The 7,500-nt window shown below is 31.5% G+C and overlaps 1 protein-coding gene across 1 annotated transcript in view; it reads left to right on the top strand.

The window, feature by feature from the left end:
• The window catches only part of LOC106875368 (neuronal acetylcholine receptor subunit alpha-10), a 93,358-nt gene that overhangs the window by 32,838 nt on the left and 53,020 nt on the right, over window positions 1–7,500 (top strand). The gene's annotated exons all lie outside the window — the stretch shown is intronic.

Genomic DNA, 7,500 nt, shown 5'->3' with positions numbered 1-7,500 from the left:
TTTTTAATGCACAAAAGATATTTTAATTGAGTTATTTTTAATTTTTAATAGAAGTAACAAGTAATAATAAATAGAAATAACTTGTAATAAAAGTTTTAGTTCTAATAAAAGCTAATATTTTCTAAATCTAAATATTTCATTTGAAATTTTATCCTTAGCTGCAATATTTTAAGTAAAAATTTTCTTGTTCTGTACTTTACAAGATGTAATAACTTGTCCTGAATTTTTCCAGCTTTATAATCTTAAGAATATTATTTCTTTTGCTCGCTTTTCCCATATAATATATATATATGGCTTCTGAACATTTATTAATAATCACGCTGTACTGGTACATTTGTCAGTAATTCACGACTCTCAATCTTTATATAAATGTCGTTGTGTTTGTTATATATTTATTTTATTTTCTGAGTGAAGCTCTATAGTTCTAAAGATGATTTTCAAACAATTTCTGTCTACCAAATTCACACAGAAGCCATTGACCGAACCGGTGGCGTAGTAGATCATGTTTCTCAGTTATTATATTTGTTTCAGTTATTAGACCGCGGCCATGCTGGGGCACCACTTTCAAGAACTTTAGTCGAGCGAGTCGAACCCAATACTTATTTCATTTTAAAGCCTTCTATTATTTTATCGGCGTCTTTGCCGAACCGCTGTGTTACAAGAATTTAAGTATACCAAAAGCATTTGTCAAGCGGTAATGAGTGACAAATACAGACATATGGCATTCCAGAAGAACTAGTTCTCGCCATTACAAAAACCTATGAGAAGACCAGAACCCGTGTGTTGTCATCTGACGGAGAAATGGAATTCTTTCAAATACTAGCTAAGGTGCTATAAGGAGATCCGCTTGCACCTTACCTGTTTGCAACTGTATTGGATTATGCAATACGGAAGGCTATAGGCAATAGTGACGAAGACTTTGGTTTCACTATAGACCGGTAAAGATCGTGGAGAGTACCATGCCCGTGGCATATGGCGTGGTGGTTAGGAGCGCGGGTTACTAACCCCAAGATTCCGAGTTCGATTCCAGGCAGTGACCTGAATAATAATAATAATAATAATAATAATAATAATATTAATAATAATAATAATAATAACAATAATAATAATAATGATAACATCAAAAAATACCTTAGGAATGAGAATCCAGGTTCGAAATTTCCCCAATGAAGGCTGGAGGGTATATCAGCAGAAATAATGTTATAGAACTGAATCAAACTTCTAGCCAACTGTCATCCCTGTGCCTATATATATATATATATATATATATATATATATATATATATATATATATATATATATGTTTATCTAATAAACACAATAAGTTTTTATGTGTTACTATTAGTTTTATGCGATGAGAGCATGCCAGACAGTATTTTTTAACACGTGTGGTGTCTCAGCGCAATCTTCAGGCGCTGCCCACATGGCATCACAAACTAAAAACGGGACGATAGGATGAGAGGAAACGTGAGAAAGGTCGAGAAAGAAGTAAATGTAAAAGGTTGGAGGTTGAAAAAGCGTAAAACGAAAAAAAAAAAAAAGTAGATCAGAAAGAAGCAAAGTGGGGGAATTCCACATTCTAGATCTACTTCTTTCACGCCTTTTCTTGCATCTCGCTTTTTCTTTCACGCTTTTCTCGGTGTGTGTGTGTGTGTGTGTGTGTGTGTGTGTGTGTGTGTGCATGTAAGAAGTAAAAGAGGTTAATAAATCTAGGCAGATATCTAGAAAGCATTCATTGTAATAAACGAATTTGGTTAACTATGTGTAACAATCCGATACCAATAAATTCACGATAATTCATTATGTATGAGAATTAAATCTAAATATCGCTTAGAAGAATTTCAAGAAATTCAGAGTGTAAGACAATAAGAAGAAGAATGGAGAAAATCACATCTTTAATTGGTGGTTACACCATACATTACGGACAATCGTTTCTATTGTGCCAGTATATTTAGATACAGAAAAAGGTACAAAATACCAGTGGAATTAATATATCTGAAAATATATGCTAACACAACGTTATCATGGCAATCCAAAATGGACTAAATTCAAAGTGAACTAAGAAAATAACTCGAATAGATGAACGCTTACAAAGAACCTTAAGATGAAATAAAATATTCTAAGAAAAACCAGTTTGGTATTTAACATTTGATGACGTCAGTAGATAACGAAAGTATAAAAGATCAACATAGAAATTCTACATCATGACAATTAGTTATCTATCCATTAAATATGCTAAACAGATTTTTAGAAAAATTATGCGTATTAGATTATAGGAAAAGTGAATATAATTAGTGGGTTATTTGCTATTGAAATGTTTAAATGTTTTTCTATATTTATGAGAAATTTCAATGTAAAATTATTTCTACAATTTAATAATACTAATTTAGAAGTAATTATATGATACATACATATATACCTACACACACATGCACGCACACACACGCGTATGTATATATATATACACACACAAATTCATACATACATATACATTTATACATACATATATATTCTTTTATTTTTTACTTGTTTTAGTCATTTGACTGTGGCCATGCTGGAGCACTGCCTTAAAGGGTTTTAGTCGACCAAATCGGCCTCAGGACCTATTCTTTGTAAACCTAGTACATATTCTATCGGTCTTTTATACCGAACCGCTAAGTTACAGGGACATATACACATACCAGCATCGATTGTCAAGCGATGGTGGTGAGACAAACACAGAGACAGACGTGTATGTATGTATGTATGTATGTATGTATGTATGTATGTATGTATGTATGTATGTATGTATGTTCATCTTAAGCGATGTATTCCTACCCTAAATGAGTCAACTGATAATTCAAAGGGTTTATAAGTAATTCGAAACCACGACGTTAGTCTCTTGTGAAAAAAAAAAAAAACGATAGGAATAAATTGATTGAGATTGTTAAAAGAAAGTGTTTTCAGTACTACATCAATTTAACATTTCTTTGAATATAACCCGCATCATACGCGCACACACATATACATAAACAATGGCACACACAAACACATACGTACAGTACACACAATCATATGCATATATATATATATATAAATGTGTGTGTATGTATGTATATATACTTATACACACACGCACACATATAGGATTCTTTATAATATATAATATATAACATAAGGCGTCAAACTGGCAAAATTGTTAGGACGTCGGGTAAAATGCTTAGCAGCGTTTCGTCCGTCCTTACATTCTGAGTTTAAATTCTGTCGTGGCCGACTTTGCCTTTAAATCCGTTAGGTAGAAAGAGAATACGTTGAATGTCGCATATTCAGAACAATATTTTCTACATAATACATATAATCTAGCAACGTCAGGTCCTAAATAGGGACCCACTGACGCACCGTCTGGGTTATGCGTAAGAATTGCCCAGTGAAGTTTGTAACGGCTGAGTTTGAGTTGCAAGGTTTGAGGAATGACTTGAAGAACATTTAATTGGGATTCTAAATTTAGTTGATGATTAATATATATAAGACTATATTTGTGTCTACACGTAGATTAGTAAAATGTTACAACAATCTGTAGCCATTAAAATGACTTTAAAAGTAATGATGTATATGAATAAGTGTCTGGATTGAATGGTTTATGAATTTGTTATAGATTTATTTTTAATAAGGTGTAGTGTTTTGGAAACGTTATATTATGAAAGTGGAAGTCTGATATTGTACGCATTGTGTTTATGTGTTAACTGTGCGCTATATATACAGCGTTTTAATATTCACATACAATTGGTGCTAAATATAATTTAACATCTTTATCAGTGTATATTGATATAAAGGGTTCTGGTTTGAGGAATTGTGTGGGGTCCTTAATATAGGCATGCATATCTAATGTCAGAAGCGTTCTCATTTGTAAACTCTGGTATTCAAAATAACAAACGTATGACACAAATCTACTTTCCATCCACATCCTTGCTTTTCTTCAACTCATTAACTGAGTTGCCGAGTTCGTCTGTTTAGTTTCGCTTCATTTGTTGCATTCTTCACGTCTATGAGGCTCTAAATGTTTGTCTGAGTCGATTACATTTCCCCCTGCACAGCGTCCCCGTTGTTCTCTTAATATTTCAATTGGCATCGTTACAACTTTTCTTAACAGCCAACTTATCCAGCCACATGATTTTAAGTGTCACTGTCTTTGTTCGAATTTTTGTTTTGCTAGATTAATTGCGTGTACCAATGTTTACACTAATCTCTAAGTTATTGAAGTTACGAACTCCAGTATTTATTTATAAATGATTGCAAGTAAATTTATGAAATTATAGTTTTGATCTCTAAAATTTTGTATTCTTAGAAGGTTATTTGAATATGTTAGGCAAGGTATAGGAAATATATAAACGAAATAAGTTGCAGGAAAAATGGAAATCACTATAAAAAAATTGTTTTGGGAATAATTTTTAATGAAAAAAAATGCTTCCGAAATGAAAAAAAAAAAAAGAAACATGTAGTAGTATTCATTGTAAAATATAGTGAAATTGTCCAGGAGACAAATATGTAGAAGCATAAGAATTTGGTGTTTCAGAGAAACTCGTGATATCGGTGAAAGATATTGAAGAAACTTTAGACGACGTAATAAAGTGTGGTAATAGAGTTCAGACTTGCAAGAGGCCACAATTGGGAAAGAAAGATCAAATTCGTGAAGCAATGGGAATCTGTGCAAAGAAGGAACCAAAGAAAGTTGCCGAGTGGGTGTTACAAAATCATTAACATAGAAAATTTGCAATTTGTGAGGGCGTCGGAATCTATGTGAAAAAGGAACCAAAGAAAGACGGAATTGTGAGATTTAAAGCAAATGGTGGATGGCTCAGGGATGAAATGATTTAGCACCTTGGAAGAGAATGAAAACTGTACAAAATCTGCTGATCGAGATGATTAAATATATCAGAGTGTCATTAATTTGAAGTCAGAAACCAGCAAAAGAAAGCTACAAGTTTTCATAAATTAGAAGCATGAACGAAACATGTCTTAATTTTGACATGTAAGAAAATGAACTTGATATGAGAGAGAAAATGAAACCAGTGAAAACTACTGGATACGAGAAAAACAGGTTCATATTCGTACTTTTGTGTATGGAAGATGATGCTAAATTAAAACTAGGTTTTAATTTCCAAAAGAAATTGTTGTACGTATTTAACCACAAGGCTGGCTGGATGAAAGTGGATCTATAAAATGGATAAAGGAAGCTTGGAATTTGCAACCTGGTGGACGACAGAAGAAAAAGTGCTCTCTCATCTGGAATTAGTGTTAGTCACATATAAAGAAGGGTGTTGTTGATTATGTTTGATTAGAGGACCTGGATACAGTGTTAATTCCTGGTTGAGTTATAACTGTTTTACAATCGTTAGATAATAGTATCCATAAGCTGTATACAAACGAACATCATGAAGATGAAAAGGAGGAAGATGTGTGAAAACTTGTACACGAAAAGAAGTAGTATTTGGGGTCCATCACTGTCTCTGAGTGGATTGTTAGTTCATGAAAGGAAATAAAAGCTGATATTATAAAATCGTTCAAGAAATGTGGAATTTCAAATGCAATGGATGGCAGAGAAGACGAATCACCGTGAAAAGATGATAATGAAGAAGCCTCAGATAATATGAGACCCATGATTACGGACAACGATGATGAAAAGAATCTATACAACTACAACGATATCATCATTCACTATGAAGATTAAAAGGGTTTATTCAAAGCTGAAGATGATAAGCACTGTGATTTTGCAGGATTTTAAAGAACTTTCGTGTTTGAAATATTAAGATTTTAGCATGTAGTTGTAATTGAAAGCTTTAAAATTTCCTACTTCAATTTTGTATGCATAAATAAAGCTTAGGAGTTTATTTTCATTCACCGGATTTATCATTTTCGTTTTAATATTTACAACCTTAAACTGTATTGAAGTACTTAATTAGAAATAAAAATACGATACGGATACACAGCAGCGTCATAAATGGGAATTCGATGATATTACAGCGTAGTATTTGATTAACTAAGATGGACAGAAGTATAACAGGTATTAAATATTCATAACAAGAACAAGGTCACGTTTGTTTGGTAGAACGTGTGCAGTGATGCGGATAATGGAGAATTATTAGCATCATAACTGTAATTCATTGTCTTTTTTCGTTATTCACATTAGAGCTTATTTCGGGGTGCTGTTTCTGTTGCAGCACTTGGAATTGAAACCTGAGTTTCAGACCACCAAAAGAAGAGTCCGTGTAATCAGTAGCCCTCGAAATTTAACCTTAGAAAACTGGTCTAAAAATTCGACTTTTGTACAAATATACCCACTACTTACATGTATAGATACATAGATACAAACATACAAACATAAATACATGCTTATATGCAACCATACATACATGCACACATACATACATGCATACACAGACACACATATATATACATATACATATACATATACATATATATACATATATATATGTATATATATATATATATATATATATATATATATATATATATATATATATATATATATATATATATATATATATATATATATATATATATATATATATATATATATATATATATATATATATGTATGTATGTATATATATATATATATATATATATATATATATATATATATACATACACATATATGAATATATATAAATATACATAAATATACATATAAATATGCATATATAAACACACACACACACACACACACATACACACACACACACACACACACACACATATATATATATATATACACTTACATATAAATACAGTACACATTTAAACGCAAAAGAGGCATCCATCATAGGATTCCATGTCAGGGCCAGTAGAAGGAGACACGAAATGTACAATAAATACGAACTGAAAAATAACAATATACAAAATGTTCAGTGGACGGTAGCAACCTCTAAAATGTCTTCAATTGTGCTGAAATTTTGAATTTTGAGTTTTTGCACTAAATTAAATAAAATTAGAGGGTGTTTTCAAGTTTTTGAAATAGTAAGTTATTTTGCATCATCTTGATATATATATATATATATATATATATATATATATATATATATATATATATACGCACACATATATATGTGTGTGTATGTATATATACTACTTGGTAGCAGTTCAAGTATATTTGAGTGATATTGGAACCCTTAAGAAGGGCTCAATGTCTTTCAAACGTATTTGAACTGGTACCAAGTTTATATTTGTCTCACTCACTGCTTGTCGCTTCTAGTCAGTAACCCCCCCCCCCACACACACACACATGGTTGTGTGCGTTTGTGTAAGTATAGAACATGTGTTATTGGAAATAGTAAATAAGATTTCGAAATGATACTATCAATGATGATAGTAGTAGTAGTAGTAGTAGTAGTAGTAGTAGTAGTAGTAGTAGTAATAATAATAATAATAATAATCATGAAAACAATGAAGATGATGATGAAGATGATGATAAAAACGGTAATAATAATAACAATGATAAAG

The sequence above is a fragment of the Octopus bimaculoides genome, chromosome 12 (assembly GCF_046866305.1).
Source record: "Octopus bimaculoides isolate indiv1 chromosome 12, ASM4686630v1, whole genome shotgun sequence".
Lineage (NCBI taxonomy): Eukaryota > Metazoa > Mollusca > Cephalopoda > Octopoda > Octopodidae > Octopus > Octopus bimaculoides.
Note: the sequence above shows the minus strand (reverse complement) of the source record. Positions and strands in the feature narration are given on the sequence as shown.